The 21990-nt window shown below is 41.3% G+C and overlaps 1 protein-coding gene and 1 non-coding gene across 2 annotated transcripts in view; one reads left to right on the top strand and one right to left on the bottom strand.

Annotated features, from left to right (window-relative positions):
* Window positions 1-21990, bottom strand: part of KCNB2 (potassium voltage-gated channel subfamily B member 2) — a 364869-nt gene that overhangs the window by 148292 nt on the left and 194587 nt on the right. The window lies entirely within an intron of this gene.
* LOC124228304 (U6 spliceosomal RNA) lies at window positions 5041-5142 on the top strand. Its single transcript, XR_006885692.1, has one exon. It is a non-coding gene; the product is annotated as a U6 spliceosomal RNA (small nuclear RNA).

Below are 21990 nucleotides of genomic sequence, written 5' to 3'. Positions count from 1 at the left end.
CTATTTTATCTATTTCTGTCACTTCATTTTCAGAAGAATGAGGAGGCCAAGACAATACGATGGGTCTTTTCAACAAATGATGCTGGGACAACTGGACATCCACATGCAAAACAATGAAGTTGGGTCCCTTCCTTATACCATACACAAAAATTAACTCCAAATGGATCATGGACCTAAATGTAAGAGCTCAAACTATAAAATTTTTAGAAGAAAATAGGCATAAACCTTTGTGACCTTGGATTAGGCAACAGTTTCTTAGATATGAGACCAAAAAGCACAAGTAAAAAAAGAAAAAAAATAGATATACTGAACTACATCAAAATTAAAAGCTTTTGTGCTGCAAATAATAACAGCACAAAAAAATTATATCAAGAGAGTAAAAAGACATCACACAGAATGGGATGAAATATTTCTAAATCATATATCTGATAAGGGACTTGTACCTAGAATATATAAAGAACTCATATAATTCAATAATAAAAAGTTAAATAACCCAATTAAAAATTGGGCAAAGGATTTGAATAGACATTTCTCCAAAGAAGATATGTAAATGGTCAACAAACACACGAAATTATACTCAACATCATTAACCATCAGGGAAATTCAAATCAAAACCACATGAGATACCACTTCACACCCACTAGGAAGTCTACAATAAAAAAAAATTAATAATAACAAGTGTTGGTAAGAATGTGAAGAAACTGAAACCCTCATTCACTGCTGGTGGAAATGTAAGACGGTGCAGTTAATTTGGAAAACAGCTTGGCAGTTCCTCAAATTGTTAAACACAGAGTTACCACATGACCCAGCAATTCCACTCTTAGAGTAAGGAAAACACACGTCCACATAAAAACTTGCAAATGACTGCTCATCACAGCATTATTTACAATAGCCCAAAAGTGGAAATGATCCAAATACCCATCAAAGGACAAATGGATAAATATAATGCGGTATAGCCATACAAGGGAACTTTATTTGATAATAAAAAGAATGAAGTACTGACACATGCTACAACATGGATGAACCTTGAAAACATTATGCTACGTGAAAGGAACTAGGTATAAAAGACTACATATTGTATGATTCCTTTTACATGAAATAGAGACAGAAAGTAGACCAACGGTTGCCTAGGGCTGGCGAGGGAGAGAGGAAGGATTAAGTCCTTAATGAGCATGGGATTTTTTTGGGGGGTGACGAACTGAGGTTGTGGTGATGGGTGCACAACTCTGTAACTATACCAAAAGCATTAAATTGTATACTTTAAATAGGTGAATTTTGTAGCATGAGAATTATATTATAATAAAGATGATTAAAAGACCCAAAAGAAGTGAACTAGCAAGTATCAGTGTGAAGATAACCTGGTGGAAATACCATGTCTCAGATCAGGAAGGACCAATTCTGTTTCCTTTATTTGCTTATTGTAGGTGTTCTTAGCACCCCAAAGTGGATCTGACACTCTAGGTGAGTATATACATATATTTTTTTTGGTGAGGAAGATTGGCTCTGAGTTAACATGTGTGCCAATCTTCCTCTATTTTGTATGTGGGATGCTAGTGCAGCATGGCTTTATGAGTGGTGTATAGGTCCATGCCCAGCATCTCAACTGCGAACCATGGGTTGCCAAAGTGGAGTGAGCGAACTTAACCACTACGCCACCAGGTGGGCCCCTAGGTGAGCATTTTTGAACTATGTATGGATCATGTTCTGAACTGGCTGAAAAATCTGATGAATGTTATGAGCCTTCTCTCCAGAAAAGACATAGGTGGATGTGTTACTACATTCACGCACCAACACACACAATTTTAGGGGTTCTCTGAAACCCGAAACCCATTTAATAACATGCTCTTCAAAAAAGTGTTCCTTGGTGAAATTGTTTGGGAAATGTCACACGGAAGAGTTGTGATGCAAAATAGCATATTATGGGCCCTGAGATATCTTGGTGTAAAGCACCCTAGAATTTAAAAAATATTTTTAACCCAGTATTTCCTAGGGTATTTAAAAAAATAATACTTATAAACATCCGGTGGATCACAAAGTCTCTTGAGGAACACAGTTTAAGAAATGACAAGTTGGGCAGAATTTATCCACAGACTATCCTTCTAGGGCAGTGGTTCTTAACTTTGGCTGTACATTAGAATCTCTGGGAAGCCTTCAAACACTTCAATGTTCAGGCTGTACTCAAATCAATTAAATCACTATCTCCATAGTTGGACACCAGGAATCTGGTGTTTTTTAAAGCTCTCTGAGAGATTCCAATATGGAAGCAAGACTGAGAATCACTGTTGTAGGACAGTTTGTCAGTATCTCCTAGAGAGCTTGTTCATCACACCGGGCCTCTGAGTCAGAGGTCTGGGATGGGTCTCACTCATTGATCATAAGCATCCTAAGCGATTCTGTTATATTGTGGTCCTTAGATCACTTCAAGAAGCAGCTTTAACAATGAAAGAGGAAAACATCTGGCTCAATTAACTTATCATGATAACCAGAAACTTGAACATGGTTCTCACACCGTGGGTTCCAGACCAGCAGCATCAACACCATCTTGGAACCTGTCAGAATTTAAAATTCTGGGACCCCACCCCAGACCTAGAGAATTAGAAACTCTGGGGTTGGGGCCCAGTAATCCGTGTTAACAAGCCCTCCCAGGTGATTTCAATGCACTCTCAAGTTTGAGACCCACTAAGATAAAGTGTAGCATTAATCACACATGTGTTTTAAATAAACTAATTAGTATTGTTGATTATATAATAATCAGCTTGTCTGTGCTTATCTCAACTCTGCAGATAGAGGTCCTAGATTGTCTTGAAAGGGACTATTTTCCATTAAACTGATTCTGACCCTCAAAATTGCTAACAATGTGCACAATTGGAACTCTGATATTTTTGTGGGAGAAGGAGGTTAAAGCTGAACAAGATGCCTCCCAGGGACAAAGATTTGGATAAGACTATCCTCACACTGATTTGGGGGGAAATATCCTCTTCAACTACACGTGAGCATAAAGCAGATTGACTGAATTCAGCAGAAAACCTGCCATTATATCTGGTTTAATAAAGTCAGCCAGGGAGGACCGTGGTGGTGAAACTAATGTCGTATTTATCAGCACAACACACAAATGGAAATCAGATAATTCCATTTGAAGGCTTCACAAGTTCAGGTACTTTTCCCAGCAATTATCTACTCAATGGAACAAAACTGTCAACAAACCACCCTGGGAGAGAGTTCATCCTGAGGGCAGGGGCTGGCTCCCCTGTCAGGGACAATAACGAGTGGTCTGGGGCATCCTTTCCTACAATGTGGCTTAGGCAACTGGGATCTAGAAACGATGTTTGCTGATGACTGGACACACACTTCCTCTCAATTATACAGAGTTATGTGAGTCTCTTCCTATTTTACAGATTCTTGGGCTATTCCCCAATTGGGAGCCATTAACTTTATACACTTTAAAATGTTTGTTGAATTGTATTAAAGTGTAAAATCTCCTCCCTTTTAGCATATTTGTTACAGTTAGTTCAGACTCTGTGCTGACGGGGGCATCCCTGTCACTTCTTGTCCGAGAATTTATGCTAGTGGATTTTATAGATATATTTCCCCCTGAATAGACACTAACTCTGGTCTACCCTTCTGTCCAGTAGGAAAGCACCAAAAACAAATTAGCCTGTTAGTGCTCATTTTCTCCTCGATAAATTTGAGAACATATTTTCCTAATATATGGTGCATAAAAAGCAAACAGGAATTGGGTAGTATTATTCTGTGATAACTACTGTATATTTTCTCAACTAAGAGAGAACACAGCTATATGGAATGTAGGACTATATACAATGGCCAAAAAGATGGCCTTACCCTCAATCTAGAGGTGCACTGTCTACATCATTAACAGCCCAACAGAAAATTCAGGAACCAGGACAGAATCTCTACTTAGAATCGGAGGTCAAGTGGACAGAATCACCTCGTTCCCATTGCTGTCTTTCCTGAACACCACACTGCTTGGTTGAACGATGAGCCCTGTACAGTTTCTCTCCTTCCTCCAACTCTTCCTACCCCTATGGTCCTCCCTCTTGGCCATTCCTATCCTGCTGTTAGGAATACAATTCCCCTACATCTACAACCTCTTCCTGAAATGTTGTCTCCACCTTCCTTGCCTTTAGAGAAGACCGACTTTTCCCCCTTGAAGGCACTTCTTCCCTTGCCAAATCTTGAGTGAAGGTGGCACATTCTCCCTCATCATCCTGGATCAGATGCCAGTTCTCCATCACCCAGCAGTGATATTTATTCTATCCATTCCTTCCTCCTGTCTCATCCTTGTGCTCTGCCAACTTTCAGGGCTGCATCTCTTTCATGAAGGACTTCGGCATTGAGCTCAGTCTTCTTTCCATCTCAACCCCTTGAAATCATCTTGCAGGGTCTCATTGTTTCTTACTCACTGGCCCCGGTCTCTGCGGCACTTCTCTCTGTGGGACTGTGGTACACCTGCCATGTAGAACTACTTGGAATTCCTAAACAAGACAAGGTTTCTCCTTTGTCCGTGTCTTTCTACACATTGTTTCCCGTGCCTGAAAAGCTGCTCCTCCTCACAAAGCCCTGCTTCTTCTTCGGGGGTCACTCAAATGTCACCTCCTCTGGGAAGCCTTCTGTTTCTGCTTTCCAACAGTGTGTCTACCATAGTACTTATTGATTAAGCCTACAATACATGTTGCTTGGTATTTAATCATTTAACATAAACTTATCGAGCATCTAAATTGTGCCAGGCAGTCTAGAACTTCAATGATTGGACCATAAACTTGCGTAAGTGTTTATAGGATTCCATTTTTATTGTTGGCAACTACTGGCATTATCTGCAGTCACCAATTTCCCATGTCCATGCTAAACTATTGCTGAGAAACAGAAGTTTGGTTTTTAAATAATCACAACCAAATGGTGCCTCTTCTGTTGGGTTTCATGTCAAGCACATGACTCTCCATTTCCTTAACTCTCTGACCTCCCATATGGCCGGCTCTGCCATATGAATTCAGTTACGGATCTAGCGTATCCAGAATCTGCCCAGTGCTCACTTTGGCAGCACAAATACTAAAATTGGATACAGAGGAGATTAGCAAGCTCTTGAGCAAGGATGACATGCAAATTTGTGAAGTGTTTCTTTTTTTTTTTTTAAAGATTGGCCCTGAGCTAACATTTGTTGCCAATCTTTTTTTTCCTTCTTCTTCTGCCCAAAGCCCCTCAATAAGTAGTTGTATATTATACTTGTATGTCCTTGGGGTTCTGCTATGTGGGACGCCACCTCAGCATGGCTTGATGAGCAGTGCCATGTCCGTGCCCAGGATCTGAACCTGCAAAACCCTGGGCTGCCCAAGTGGAGGGTGTGAACTTAACCACTCAGCCATGGGGCGGCCTCAAGTGTTTCATATTTTTAAGAGAGTAGATCTTAAAAGTTCTTATCACAGGAAAAAACTCTGTACCTATGGATGGTGACGGATGTTAACTAGACTTATTATGGTGATCATTGAGCAAAATACACAAATATCGAATCATTACATTGTACACCTGAAACTAATATAATGTATGTCAATTATACCTCAATAAAAAAGTTCTATATCAGTAATAATCGAATAAGTAAAAATTAAAAGTGAAAAAAAAGGATCTGGCCACTGCCCATCTAAGGCATGGGATTTTTTTGAGAGGCACGTTGATCAATGGGCTGCTAGAGATGGCAATAAATCAGTGACTCTGATACTTCAGTGTTGTATCCAAATCAGAATTGCCTTGGGACAGGGCGAGTGTTGAAAATGCAGATTCATGGGCTCCCAGGAGGTCCTATTTCTCATGTCTCCGTTGGCCCAGGAATCTGCATGTTAATACAGTGGTGGGTACCGCTGGGCTGTCTTCTGAGATGCTCTAGATTCTTCAGGTTCTACTCCTGCGCTAACACACATCATCAGTGAGAAAATCCCTAGAGAAAAATCTTTTTTGAGTTACTACCTGATATCAGACCCTCAGCTTTAGGGCAGGACTGATCCAAGAACAGCTGGTCTAAAAGCATTTTTTTTTTTCTGACTTTGCAAAGCCCTGATTGAAGCTATCATTTGCTGCTACCAAACCACCTTTATGCAGGGACTCCAAACATTACTTCATACTGAACATAGTTCCAAGAAAGGATTTTCTGCATATAAATTTATAAGCTTGATTTCCCTTCAAATAAAAAATTCACCCACTGTATGTATGTATATATTTACACACACACAAAACATATATTTATTAATATTACTATTTGCTTTTTGCTTTGTTTTATTTTTTCCTTAGCTACCAGGAAAGAAAGTCAACTCTTCAGTGCTCAAATGGAGAAACACAAATATCAAATTATCCACGCTTAGGCCTCCTGGAGCAGGTAAGCACAAGCAGAATAGTAACAATAGTTGACATCTATTAAGCACTTTCTATAGGCTTGGTCCCTGATATATTTTTATTTCATTTAATCCTCTAAAAACCCTATGAATATGTATGAACATGAATAATGTATATCCTTATTTTACCTACGAGGAAGCTGAGGGAAACAGTCCTTACAAGGTGGAGCAAGGCTGGAGTGGAGTGCAGACACTGATACGCAGGGGAGAATGGAGATGCTAAATGGAAAAGGGGACTCTGACAAGATGGATTCCAAGAGGAATTCCACTAAAAACTATTTTCTTCTCAATTTTGGCTTTGAGTAATACTAAGACAATTTGTCCAAACATGTCAGCAGATGACTTTCAGCTTGCTGACATGATTGTACTGGAACAGATACAGTCACATCATTCATGCCTAGAAAATTTGAAAGCAACGGATAAAGCTTGTATGGCCTCAAAACCACAGGACCCCTCTCCCAACCACGTTCTGTGTCAGAAACTCTCACGCGCTGTGAAGCAGACGGTAACGTGAAATGGGTTCCTGATGCAACTCTGGTGATATGGTTGCATAGGTGTGTTTAGGGCGTGGGCACGGCATTAACCAGAACGACTCACTCCAGTACACTCCATAAGGAACCTACAGAAATATAAATATCTATAAGCCCAGGAAGCAAAGCCAGTTCAAACAATTTTTTTGCTTTAGATGTTTAATTTAAATATAACTGCTGGTGATCTTACAGACTCTAGTAGGCTGCTGATTAAGATGGAGAAATTATTTGTGCTTTATAAAGGGGATGTATTTTTGCAAGGAGATCTCTCCTGAGGCTTGTATGGGCTGTCAGCGGTAGAGATATTAGAATATGATTTCCTTCTTTTGCAACAGCATTTTATTCTAAAATCAATGTCACAACTTTCATAGCTAATGGATTTTGTTGGTATGCATTCATCTGCTGCGGAGAAAATCATTGCTCAAATCAGGCTGTTCCAAATAGGATTGACTAAAGCGAGCAAGATGGTATTCTTGTCAAAGCCACCTCATATTCCAATTGACATATTGTATTCTAGTGCTGACAGCTGAAGGCTAGAGTTTTGATTAATCCATTTTCCTCTCATTATAAACACAATCTCTCTTCCCCGAAGGTTCCAGCAATCACTCCAGCAAGAGGTGGACCTTGACAGAACAATGCTTATCCTTCGGTGGCCACTCTACGTACAAGAGAAAGAGCCGGTTTTGTTTTCCAAATCTCCTTGGGCATTGTTGAAAGGGGATCATTTGTGAATGCATGTGTTTCAACAAGCTCAAGGCTGTGTTTTGTTTTTCTCTTCCACGGAAGCACGCAGTGAGGGAGACGAAGCAGGTGTGCAGTTAATTCAAAGCATGATGGACACCTGCTGAGAAGTCATTGTCCACTGTGAGGCAGCAACGAACACAAGAGCTGTAGGATTGGGTGCAGGGTAGGGAGCTGGCAGCATTCCTTCCCCACCCCCTCCACGCCAGACTATGGAAGTCAGAAATTGTGGATTGATCCCGCTCCTCATAATCCCCATGCTGAACTACCAAAGAAACTTGGAAGCTTATTCTCTGGGTTGCTATTGTTGATAGTCATGACCATTTTTGAGACTGAGGCTTTGCAATAGTTGAAAGCATCCCAAGTTACCCAGTGGCCAACTGGATATTCAGTCACCAAATACAGTCAGGAGGAAGGAAAGAGTAGGTGACGGTGCCCACTAAGAACTGGCTTCCTGTTGTATAACACGAGACTACAGTTAACAGCACTGTATTGTGTATTTGAAAGTTGCTAAGAGAGTAGATATTAAAAGTTCTCATCACAAGGGAAAACTAATTTGTAACTATGTGAGGTGATAGATGATAACCAAACTTATTGTGGTAATTATTTTGCAGTACATACATATATCAAATCATTATGTCGTACACCTTAAACATATACAATGTTATATGTCAATTATATCTGAGTAAAACTGGAGAAAAAGAAATTCTTTTCCAGTTTATGAAAAAAAGAAAAGAAAGGAATTGGCTTCATGCAACAGGGAGGTGATGAGTTCTATATTTGTCTCCCAAATCTGATGAAGAAATGTGATCAAACACACGGTCTGACAGTACAAAGAATTTTGGAAATTACTGATCTCCCCAAGTCCAGGACTTAGGTACGATCACAATGTGGACTCCACTTGCGGCCAACACTGCACAGCTTAAAATAAAGTATTGCCAACACCACGTGAATCTGGGGAGGTAAATATGAGACGGTGCTCAGTATACACAGTTTACGTGAGGCCTGTGAGCTCCACATCTGCAGTAAACTGTGAGTTACTGACCTTACTTATCCTAATATAATAGTTTTCAAACTTCAGCATGCATCAGAATCAGCTGGAGAGCTGGGTAAAACACAGGCCCCTGGGTTTCTGATTTCTGATTATGAGTTTCTGATTCAGTAGGTGTGGGAGGGGGCTCGAGTTCCCAAGTTATGCTGCTGCTGCCAGACCAGGGACCAAATTTGAGAACCACATCCTGAGGTCTCAGGCAAAGGAATGCCTTACTCGTCCTATTTGGAAAATGAGGATTCAGTTCTGGCCTACATCCCCTAGGTTGTTTGAATGTTCACTCATGAATGGGGAAGAGAGAAATATTTATTCACAATCTCTTGTGTGCTAGATGCTTTCACACATTATATCATTTAATCTTCGCAACAACCTGACAGGCAGGTATCATTATCCTCACTTCCTAGTTAGGAGAATGGAGGCTGAGAGAGGTCAGTTCACTTGCATAAGTCCATGAAGGTAGCAAGTGCTCAAACTGAGATTCAACCTGGGTTGGTCCGGCTCCAACACTGTAGACTTTCCATGATGTCCAAGCCTCTCTCTACACCAACTGGCCTCCATCTTTGTAAACAGGATCTTATAAAGCCCCCAGAGAAGGGAAAAACAAGACTAAGTTAAGGCAGACATCTGAGTTGACTATGTGGACCACTGATTCCTTTGTTTTAGGCAGAGGCTGTCCAAATTCCACATGCTCCAACTAGCCATGCTGAATTAAATTCCACATGCTCCAACTAGCCATGCTGAATTTCTGTTTCTGCCTATGATATTGGTTACTTTATCTCAATTCTGATGGCTTTGCTCCTGGACCTTGACTCTGATCTGGTCTCACTCAGGTGTCCAGTCATCACCCCTGGCCTCTGAACAACCAGCTTATGCTGAAAAGGCTCCTGGTGAATCCTCCCATGAATACAACTGCCGCCTACCCATGAGGAAGCCAATCAGAACTGGGGCAAAATCTCATGCCCATCACACGTCTACCTCCTATTTTGACCTCTTCCAAAGACAGGAATGGAGATTTATCACTTTTGATAAATGGTTTGGATCACAGCATTCCAGCTAAGCCATGTTGTGGTTTGGTTAATACATTCCACACACAGACAGAAATATATGTTCTGTTCAAAGCCTTGCACACTGTGCTTGCATAATTTTAGGTGACTGTGGTAGGAGAAAGAAGGCAGCAGAGTTGGAGCAGAGAACCCAATTTAAATTCTCACGACCATCTATTAATATTTGAGTATCTACAGGAGGCATGCTCCCTTGCAGGATTCTTCCCAGACTATCCAGGTTTTCCCCATAAATTCTCATTAGGATATTTTATGCCTTAATTTCTAATAAAAATATAGGGAAGTGGCATTCTTTATTCCTCAGGGTGAGTTTCACTTCTATATTTTATAATGCAATATAATGTCATAAAGTAGAATAAATGAGCCAGGAATAAAAATTTTTCTATTAAAACTGAAAAGATTTATATCCTTCCCTCTATCCCACCAACTCTTTTATTTACCAGAATAAAAAAGGCTCTCTTTAGAACAAGAGAGAAAGCAAAATTCTCCTCTCCTTTCACTTTTATCCTTCCCTATGCAGCCTCCCGGCTCCAACATAACACTTTCATTAGTTCAGACTAAATTCATTAAACAAAGGAGAGAGAGCCCTAAAAGTTCTTCTTGTAAAATATTGGCACGATTTTATCCTTACTCTCCAGCTGCCCTTTAATTATCTGGCAGAGCTAGGGCATCTAATAAGCTAATCCAGATAAATAGCACTCGGCATATTTTAAGTAAATGTCAAACCAGGTTAGTTTGTGGAGTTCTGCTTTTCCTCCATTAATGGAATGCCCATGGGAAATAACCAATGTTCTTTCTTCAAAAACTATGGAACTGTGGGCCCTGAGTTTTCAGTGACTGCCAATTCAATCACTATTTAAATATTATGTACTCACTGCAAAAGCACCTCTCGAACCTCAGCTGCCCCTCTGTCTACCAGATAACCTGCAACAATGAGAAGAGAGAGTAAAACGTTCTCCTTTCCAGAGGGAAATGGAAACTGAAAGGTCTGTGGAAGGAACGTGGAGCAAGATGATCTTGAATATAAGACCCAGGAGATTTTACTCTTAGAAAGTAGAAAAGTACCATCTAAAAACAAGCTTAGGTTAATTTTCATAATTGTGAGTCATTCATTAGCTAGATAATTGTATAGCTACATTTATAATCATCTCTGTTTATAAACATTTCTTTTGCACCCATTTGGCTCATTCTTTCCCCAGCCTCCTCGACTGTCTGGGCGCTGGACTTCTGCTGCATTCGCCCACCAAGATCACCTCACGAAGCTGTGTGTTTGCTCCTACAGCTGGGCTGCCAAGCACAGAGGGAGACAACTCAACCATGAGGGGTGATGCTGCTATAAATTTTGAGTCTCCCATTTCAACTGGACCACTCTTTTATTTGTCCCGCATCAGCTTCCTTTTCTCTTCTCTTCAGTGGCCATTCCAAAGCTTTACCATTCTCCAGTCTCCTTACCAAACTCCTGCTCCCTTTTGCTCAACGGACATCATGAGCCTCCTTTGTTCAGGGCAGAGAGAAAGAGCAGCTGTGTGGTGGGCAGTCTCACAACTTTATGACTGACCCAGGTGATGGCTAAGAGAGCCTCAGCTCCCAGGACTCATCTGACTGCATCTTTGATTTTCCTTCCATGCCATGTACATCCCACAGGGCACCTGACCTTGGCTAGTATAGTGGTCTCAGCGCCACTTGCAACGTTTGCACTTGAAGACCACTCTTGACTTCCTTGACTTTGGAACTCAACACTTCTTGGGATTCTCTCCTTGGTTCCTTTGCTCCTGAAAGTCTCATTTTTCCTCTGCTGTCAGTGCCCACACTTCAGCATCAGCCTCCATGGCACCAAGGAAAGGTTCAAATGAAAATGTTTTTATAACACACCCTTCCTCTGAGAAATGTCCCTTGTTTCTCTAGGCTCACAAAGAAATAAACAAAGCAAAGGTATCCTTCCAGCTCAAAGCTCCACCATCTCTAGATACCAATCCTCTCTGCCATTCAGGACTCTTGAGGTATCAATTATACATCTCTCTCTTGGAGTTTCAATCTCTTCCTTGGTACTGATTCTTTTCCTGGAGCTTATAAACACATGCACTCGCACATACACACACATAAGCACCCGTGTGTGTGTGCCCACATACAATTCCTCCCCTGAATTCTGAATTCTCCTTCAGTTGCCACTGAGTATCTCTCTTTCCATTCACAGCCAATTTTTCAGAAGAGTCATCTATAGTTTCTGTCTCTATTTCCTGATTTCCCTCTTCAACCTCACTGTGGGCCGGCTCCTGCCACCACCACTCTGCTAAAAAGGTCTCGCTAAGTCACCACTGACCTCCGTATTGCCAAATTCAATGAATGCAATACTTGATCTAGCATCGTCATCGGACCTACTGATTTGTTCTCTTCCTGAAACTGTCCACTCCTTTGTCTTTCGTTCTCCTTCTATCCTTGCAACTCCTCAGTTGGCTTCACTGGCCCCTTTCTTCTGCCTTATCTGTAAGCACAGGGTGCTTGCCGGAGCTCTGTTCTTCCCACTCCACCTGCTCTGTCAAGACTACCTCACTGACTACCAAGGCCTCAGGTATCATGTAATACCAGTGATGCCCAAACAATATCTCTGGCCTACCTCTCTCCTGAGCACCTGACACTGCCACCTGGATAGCTCCAGAAGCACGTGACATGAACACATCCAAAACCAAAATCATATTTTTCCTCCTCCTGCTTTCCTTAGACTGACTTAATAGAATCTGAAGCCTGGCCTTATCCAGACTCCTTCCTCTTTTATTCTCTATCCAATTTCCCCAAGCTCTTTTGACTTCACCTGTCATGATGGCCTGAAGCTGCCTCACCTCTCCATCCCTAACTGCCCTTGTCCTCTCTTACCTGATCTACTGCAGGTAACTTTCTAACTCACTTACATAGATAAGTAACTTCGTTCCTTTTCTCTACTCTGTTTCCCATTAAATCAGTGGTTTTTAACTTTGCCCACCATTGGAACCACTTAGGAAGCCCTGAAAAATACTGATGCTTGCATCCCATCCCCAAACATTCTGCTGTAATTCGTCTGGGGAAGACTTGGGCATCGAAATTTTTAAAACTCCCCAGGTGATTCAAATGTGCAGCCAAGGTTGAGAGCCACAGCTCTCAAACACTGCCCATATGACTGTCTTTGCATCAGCCCTGTGATATAAAAACTCCGGCTTATATGCTTGTAGGATGTAGAAGATATCACACAGGTAAGGCTCAGGGCGGAGGATGACTGGGGATGGGGTGGAGGGATGGAATGGGAGCTATGGAAAGGCTACAGATAAGGCTATAGAAAGGGAGAAAGCAGCAATGGCAGGAGGTGAGCAGGAGTCATCAACCCCCCAACTCACTGGCCTGTGCAGGGTCGTAGGACACTTGCTTCCGGGAAGGCTGTGACCTCCTTCCCAGGTGCTTCAGGGCATACCCGTGACTGCCGAGCCCACAGCCCACAAAGGGGCTTTTCCTGGCACATGAGCCTTATACTGCCGCTTCTGGGCTGAGCCCATTGTGAGAAGATCCAGAAGTCTCTGGCAGTCCTGGACAGAAGGTGGCATCACATACGCAGCTGTTGAAGGCTACAGGAGGAAACTTTCCCCAGCTGGGCAGGACTCCGGGACATGCCTCTGAGGCTGGTCTCTGTAGGATGAAGATACTGCCCATTTCGTACTCTTCCCCCAACCTTTACGCTGCAGACACAGATGCTGCGGTAAGTAAAGAGCTGGGCACGGGGGAGGAATGGTTTTCTTTCTCATTGAGCTCTCAAGAATCGAACCGTTCTCTTGGCTCAAGAAAGCCAGAACATCTGCTTTATAAAACAAGCAGCAATCCCCTACTTGTAAGCACAATGGGTACAAAATGACAACTAAGACCTCTAACTCATACTAACTAGGTGTTACAGGTTGAATTCTGTCCCCTGAAAAAGGATATGTGGAAGTTCTAACCCCCACGACCTCAGAATGTAACCTTATTTGGAAATAGGGTCTTGACAGAGGTAATCAAGTTGAAATGAGGTTATTAGGATGGGCCATAATCCAGTATGATTGATATCCTTATAAAAAGAAGAAATTTGGACACACAGGGTAAATGCTGTGAGGACAGACAGGGAGAATGCCACGTGAAGACAGAGAGTCACAGGGATGCCTCGGCAGGCCAAGGAAGGCCGAAGATTGCCGGCAAACCATCAGAAGGTAGGGAGGGGCGAGGATGATTCTTCTACAGGTTTCAGGGGGAGCACGGTCCTGCTGACACCTTGATTTTGGACTTCTAGCCCCCAGAACCGTGAAAAAAAAAATTTCTCTTGTTTTAGGCCACTCAATTTGTGGTACGTCCTTTGTTACAACAGCCCTACGAAACTAATTCAGCAAGTACACTATCCAGCATCAGAGGGGCAGGCTCTCTGAGAGGCATTCTAGCCCAGGAACCTTATGGAACTAGGTGTATTTTCAGTAATCTGAACCTCTCCTGACCCCTTTCCTTCACAAGCTGCTCTCTGCAGAAATCAGTTACCCTCCCACCCCACCTGTGGTCTCTTCAGCACTTCTTTGGCAGAATCTGTAGGGTGCAGGTTCAAAGGTTTTCTCACTAGCCTCTGCAGATAGGGGTATTGCCTTATAAAAGATCACAGCTACCATTTAACGCCTGACTAATATGCACCAGGTCCTACATATACTATCCCTTGTATTTTCCACATTAGGTAGTATTATCTGCATTTAGGATACAGAAGCTGAGGTTCAGAAGCATTAACTCTGCCAAGGGAGAAAGCGACTACGGGGCAGGCCTTGGCACCTAGCCCAAGCGGACTTGGCTTCTAATAGGTTGCCAGCTCCACTGTAGCATGCTGCCTGGGGCATGACAACTTCTTCAGGCCCTCGATGGTGCACACCCCGCTTTAGATATTAGCAGCAAAGACTCTGCAGGCATCTCTCTGGTAATTAATCAGTGACTTTTACACACAGGCTTTCTGCCCAAGCTGGGGCCCCCTTGTAGCTGTTCTACTTGATGAATGAGCCATGATCCCACTCTGGGTTATAAAGTGCTTAACAGAGGGTTTAATCATTGACCCAACCAACATTTCTTAACTGCAGATATTATGGCAGGCCAAGGAACCCAAACTCTCTCCACGCCACCTAACTTTTAATGGAATATGTTCACTTACTGCTGAGTTTTAAGAATTCTCTCTATATTCTGGATACAAGTCCTTTGCCAGATTTGATGATTTGCAAATATTTTCTTCCAGGAGAGCCTCCTGTCCTCCATGGGCCTATAATCTCATAGGAGGAGATGGAAATGCCATCCTGACTCTAGTTTCATTCCTTCTGTTCCTAGGGCCAGGGTGTCCTGGTCTACCTGGGGGTACCATTCCTCTTTTTGCCTCATTGAGACCCTGTGTCTATCATGCATCCTAAGGATACAAAAACTACCAAGATAGTTTATTAAAAAAATCCCCAAATAGACATTTTAAATTTTAATTGCTGCCCAGACCAGTGAGTGTGTACTTAGTCTACATACCACAGCAGTTCAAATAATGCAAATACCTTGGAGACGCTTGCCTCGCCTTATACTGTAATGCCATTATCCCAGGGAATAGTGCAATAGTCACATTTCCATTCCTGTCTTTCTTCTATTTTGTATAATACCTGTACCTGAATCCACAGGCAGTCACACGTTTTCAACACCAACATTGAATTGATGCAAGCATTATACATGCCTATGCTGGTAAGGTCTCATTCAAAATTCAGTGCAGGCACCCCTAAAACATAACAGGGGGTATTTTCCACAGAAACTCAATGGATATGAAACCTTCAGGAAAGTATTAAAATATCTGGATCAAATGCCTTTGAGAAATAAGTTGCTATATTTTTAGAGACTCTGATTTATTAGCTGCCTAATGACCTCGTGAAAACCAAGCTAGAATAAGGTTACACACTTTTCAGTTTATATTTGAATGCTGAGAAAATTTCTTTCAGAAATTTGGCTGGCTCAAATATCCACAAAACAAATAATCAGCCATGATGTAATTTACAATCTTTGACTAGTGTCAGCCTCTGCCGGAAGGAGGCCGTCCTTGCCTCAGAGCCACAGATGAGTCTCACCTTCTGCTCCTTTTGTGATGGAGTCTCAGACTTTCCTGCTTTCAGGTCGGCCATTCCTTGTAAAACTCCGTTTTTGTAAAAGAGATGGGCTGGTTCTCTAGAGTGTCTCTCCTTTTACTTCTTTTAAATCAAGAACAGGAAAATGAGTTTTGTTTTGTTGACCAGTTCCATGAATTTTAACACATACATATATATTCATGTAACTACCACCACAATCAGGTACAGAACAGCTTCATCATCCTCAATACTGCCACTTTGTAGTCACACCGTCCCCTCACCCATAGTCCCTGGCAAAAGTGATCTGATCTCCATCACTAGACTTTTGCCTTTTATCTAATGGCATGTAAATAGAACCCTACAGTATATAACCTTTTGATATTGGCTTCTTCTAGTCAGCAGCACACCTTGAGATTCATCCAAGTTGCCGTGTGTGTCAATAGTTCATTACTATTTTATTATTTCATTTTATTTTATTGTGGAAAGGACACAACGTGATATCTACCTTCTTAACAAATTTTTAAGTGTACAATATATTATTCTTGACTATAGGCACAATGTTGTGCAGCAGATCTCTAGAGCTTATGCATCTTGCTTAACTGAAACTTTACGCTCCTCGATTAGTAATTCCTCATATCTCCCTTCCCCTGCCCTTAGCAACCATCATTCCACTCTTTGATCTATGAATCTATTTTAGATACCTTATATAAGTGGAATCATGTAGTATTTGTCTTTCTGTGATTGACACTCCATTTATCATAAAGTCCTCAAGGCTCATCTATGTTGTTTCATATTGCAGAATTTCCTTCTCTTTTTTAAGGCTGAATAGTATTCCATTGTATGTACAGAACACAGTTTCTTTAACTTTTCATCTACTGATGAACATTTAGGTCTTTCCACATCTTGGAAATTGTAAATAGTGCTCCAACGAAGATGGAGGTACTAATACCTCTTTGAGATCCTGATTTCAACTTTTTTGGGTAAACAGCTAGAAGTGGGATTGGTGGATCACATGACAGTTCTACTTATAATTTTCTGAGGAACCTCCATACTGTTTTCCTTACCAAATGCACCACTCTGCATTTCCACCAACAGCGTGCAAGGGTTCCAATTTCTCTACATCTTTGCCAACACTTATTGTCTTTTATAGTTCATTACTTTTTACGGATTTTTAAAAACCCTGTATGGATGCACTAAAGTTTGCTTATCCAGTTACTCATTGAAGGAAACTGCCGAATTATTTTCCAGGGTGGCTAAACCATTTTGCATTCCTGCCAGCAACTCATAAGAGTTCTAGTTGCTCCACATCTTCATCAGCACTTGGTAGTCTCAGAATTTTTTATTTCAGCCATTCCAGTAGCTGTGTAGTGGTATCTAATTGTGGTCTTAACATGTATTTTCTCTACTGAACAAAGATGTAGGGCATCTTTTCATGTGCTCATCTGCCATTCATATATCCTCTTTGGTGAAGTGTCTGCTCAATTTTTTTGCCTTTTAATGTAATTTAAAAAAAAATAAATTTACTTTTTACAACAGCTTATAATAACAGAAAAATTGCCATGATAGTTCATAGAATTCCCATATATCGTAAACTCAATTTCCCTTATTAACATCTTATATTAGCATGGTACATTTGTTATAATAAATGAAGCAGTGTTGGTATATTATTATTAACTGAAGTCTATAGTTTATTCAGATGTCCTTAGTTTTTACTAATTTTCTGCTTCTGTTGTGGGATTCCATCCAGGGGCCCACAGCATGTCTCCTTAGTGTCCTCCTGGCTGTGACAATTTCTCACTTTCCTTGCTTTTGATGACCTTGAGAGTTGTGAAGAGTATTGGCAGGTACTTTGTAGAACATCCTTTCATTGGGGTTTGCCTAATGTTCTTCTCACAATTAGACTGGGGCTGTGGGTTTTGAGGAAGACCACAGAGAATAAATGCCATCCTTATCACGTGATATGAAGGGCACACACCAGCCACATGACTTATCCCTGTTGGTGACCGAGATCACCTGGCTGAGGTGGTGTTGTCAGGTGTCTCCGAGCTTCCCCCTTTTCTGTACTGTACTCTTTGGGAGGAAGGTACCGTGGGAAGCTTGCACCTAAGTAGTGGCAGTTACACTCCCCCTGAGAGTGGACTAGCTACATAAATTATGTGGAATTCTTCTGATTTTCCCCACTTTTTAAATGTTTACTTACTGTTGAGTTTTAAGTTCTTCATACATTCTGCATACAAGTTCTTTGTCAGATTTATGAATGGCAGATATTTACTCCCAGTCAATAGCTCCTCTTTTTAGACTCTTAAGAATATCTTTTGCAGGCAAAAGTTTTAAACTTTACTGAAGTCTAAGCTTCATCTGGCTGTAACTATTCATTAAGTGACTCTTCAGGACCAGACCATAAGCTCCCTGAAGGCAGGCACTATATTTGCCTGATTCACTACCATATTCCCAAGGCATAGAAGTTGCTAAATAAAGATTTGTTTAGTTGCACTATTATACAAGTGATGTTGCTAAAATGATCATTATATGATTATTATGTCACATATCCAATGGCAGATTGTGGTCATCAACATAAACTCATGTTTAGTCAGCAGAACCAAAGAAGGCTTTAAGTCAAAGGAAATAACTAATTAATGAAAATTAATTTTCCAGGGAAAAGATAGATTTCTACCATGACTCCTTCCAGCCAAAATCATTATCCTACTCAAAGATTCAGGTTTGCTATCAAGATACTCCTAAGACAGGAAATTACAGCAATCTTCAGAAGAATTACAGTGACCTTATGGCAGCCTTCCTCAGCTCATTGTCTTGACACATTCCGGACAGAATCTCTCCTTCAGTGCCTAATATTTTGATTCATAGACAAAGAACTCAGAATCTTAGTCTTCTCAAGGAAGATCACTTCCCTCCTGGCCTCCATTAGATTTCAAGCTTCTTGAGAGCAAGCAATATGTCTTTCTTATTTTGTGGGTGCAGGGGCTCATGGCACCCAGAACAGGGGACACACATATGAAGCCTCATGTGGATATTCGTTTAATTAAGTACCAAAATGTTTAAGTGGAAAGATTACTAAGCTAGCTTTTTAATGTTGAATTTGGAATCCCAAAGTCAGGGCTGACTGCACGATGCATATTTTAAGTGGAACCAAGTGGTTCTAAGCCACGTCCCTTATGACTTGACCTGGTGCTAGGCCTTTCTATTATTACACTTACTTTGTTGAATGGAGGCAAGAGGTCTCAAAAATGTTCCTGCTAAAAGGAGAAGCAGTATAGGAAGGAGGCTAAGCTTTTGGGCTTTGAAGTCAGTAGACTTGAGTTCAAATTTCAGCTCTATCATTTTTAGCTAGGAAGTGCTTTACAAGACTTTTAAAATCCTTTAATCTCTTCATTATCAACATGGTAACGAAATGTTAATATCTCTGTATAGGGATGTTGGACAGATTAAGTGAGATAATGTATACAGAGTGCTTAACACAGAGCGGTTCATTTCCTCCACAGGAAGAGAAATGAGCCATCCGACGGGGGTGCGTCTGGCTTCCAGTAGGCCGTGTTTTCCCAAGGTGGAGCATCTGCGCTGAAATGTAGGCAACCTCAGCCTCCATCTTCTAACTGTCTCTGTCTCCTACCTCCTATTGGCATGCCCTCGAGCTGCATCTCTTTTCCTCCTTAGCTTCCTTTTCCCAAGTGATAACCCCCAGGTCAGGGTCCGATACATGGAGGGCAGCCCTTCTTGAGTTTCTCTAGCAGTGACTGGGGACGAGGCTTTTCCATGTTCTCCAATGCAATTTTACAAGCAGAAATCTGATTTGTACCTTGATTTTCATTTGGCTCCTGGTTAACAGTGGAGAAGAGGATAAGTGAGTGACTGATACCATCCAACTTTAATAAATGTTAGCCAATATTAGTATTGTTAATAACAATAAGATTATTATTACTGCATGAGTAGGACAATATATACAGCCATTAATGTGAATGTATTCAGAAAAGAAGAAACAGGTGCTGTTGATGGGACTAATTATGGAATCAAGACTCAGGGCATGATGGTGCATCGGTTGGAAGGGGCATCTCTGAACAAACTAAACCAAAATTAAGCGGAAAAACCTAGAAGACAGGGTTCACGTATTGTAACAACTTTATTGAGACCTGAAGTCTCTCTTGAACCTGGAAGAATAAATAATTAATGCAGAAACAAGTATTTCAAATCACTTCAGTGACACAAACATTGACCATTCCTTAGATCTTCAAGTTTGACATACAAAGGACAAAGGGATACACTGCTGCCGGAGGAAGTATAACCACTTTGGAGAACGATTTGAAATTCTCTTGTGCAGGTGAGCACACGCATACGCTGTGACCACCCCTGCATATATAAAAGAGACTCTCACATACTTGTCCCAGGAGATAATAGCAACCAACCTGAAATGACACGAAAGTCCACTGCTAGAAGAGGAGATGAATTGTGGTATGTTTATACAAGGGAATACTATACAACATGGGAAAATGAATGAAGTTCAGCTACGTGCAACAAAATGGATGAATACTAGATTCATAATGCTGAAGAAAAAGCAAGTTGCAGAAGGCTATGTACAGTGACGTCACTTTGACAAAGCTCAAAACAAGCAGACTAATCAGTATGTGGTTTAGGATGTGGATAGAGATGATAAAACCTTTGATAAACACAAAAGTCACTAGAGTGGGCATGATGTGAGTGTAGGGAGTCAGGGAAGGCGCACACAAGTATTATTGCTAATAGAGTATTGCTAATATTCTGGATCTCAATTGAATAGTGGGTTATAGGTCTTTAATTTATTATTATGTGTTTTCAGTGTAGATATATGTTACCTTTTTTATGTGCCAAGTATACATGTCAGAACAATCTTGTTAAGCTGTATCAATGTTCTGGGGTCTAGAAATGTTACTTCCTTTGTCTGAACAGTGCTAGGCAATAAGAAATAGGTTGGATTTGATAAAGTTAATTCATATATTGGCACTCACAAAAATGGAGGTCACCCCAGTGGCCCAGCCCTTGTCACAAAGTAAACCTAAGTCAGCCTGGACTTACGGGAAACACCTGCCAAGGACACCTACCACACGCCAATCACAATCCCCCAACTCAGCTTTAGCTAGCTGACCTTTCCCTAGAAAACAGGACCTGCTGGCTTTATAAGAAAACCCCCGACCTCCTCGCCGATCATGCCCTGTGTCGAGGATGCCTCTTCCAATAATAATAAATCCTATAAAACTCGCTCCTGCCCCAAATCCCCCAGGAAGAGGGCTCCCCTGCTCGTGCGGCTCTGCACTCCCCCATCCACGGACTGTCTTCCCTTGAATAAAGCACATCAAACTCGTTACTAAATTGTTTTAGCTTTATCATCTGACAGATTCCAAGTATTTATATTTATACTTAAAAACAATTTTGGGTTCCTTTCCTGGGATGGAGAGGAATAGTTTCTAAGGAGTCTATAAAAATACAGTGATGATTTCTTACTGTAAAACACCCATATTCGGGGCCAGTGCAGCAGTTAAGTGAGCACGTTCCGCTTTGGTGGCCCAGGGTTTGCCGGTTCAGATCCCAGGTGCGGACACGGCACTGCTTGTCAAGCCATGCTGTGGTAGGCGTCCCACATAGAAAGTAGAGGAAGATGGGCATGATGTTAGCTTAGGGCCAGTCTTCCTCAGCAAAATGAGGAGGATTGGCAGCAGATGTTAGCTCTGGGCTAATCTTCCTCAAAAAAACCCACAAGAAAACCCACACATATTCATCAGCTAAAAAAAATCATTTTTTCACAAAATTTCACAGAAAATGACTAGTCAGACTAGAATTTATGAGTGGACTCAGAAAAGGCCCTGAGTGATTTTTAGGTTTAGGAGTACTATGTGCAGATATGCCTCAGAATAATCCATTATAACAAAACTCATGCTGTATTTCCTTAGCTTCTAATATATAAAATAAACCAAAGTGAGTTGGGTACTTTGTAAATTTGGTAGAGTTGGAAAAATACTTATTTATTTATTTTAGACTAATTGTCCTCCTCCAAGACCTGTCCCCTCAAAGGTCTGTAGGGTTTGAAATAAAAATAGCATGAAATTTACTATGGGATAATAA

This window comes from Equus quagga, chromosome 16, assembly GCF_021613505.1.
Source record: "Equus quagga isolate Etosha38 chromosome 16, UCLA_HA_Equagga_1.0, whole genome shotgun sequence".
Classification (NCBI taxonomy): domain Eukaryota; kingdom Metazoa; phylum Chordata; class Mammalia; order Perissodactyla; family Equidae; genus Equus; species Equus quagga.
This window is presented reverse-complemented; position numbering and strand designations above follow the sequence as displayed.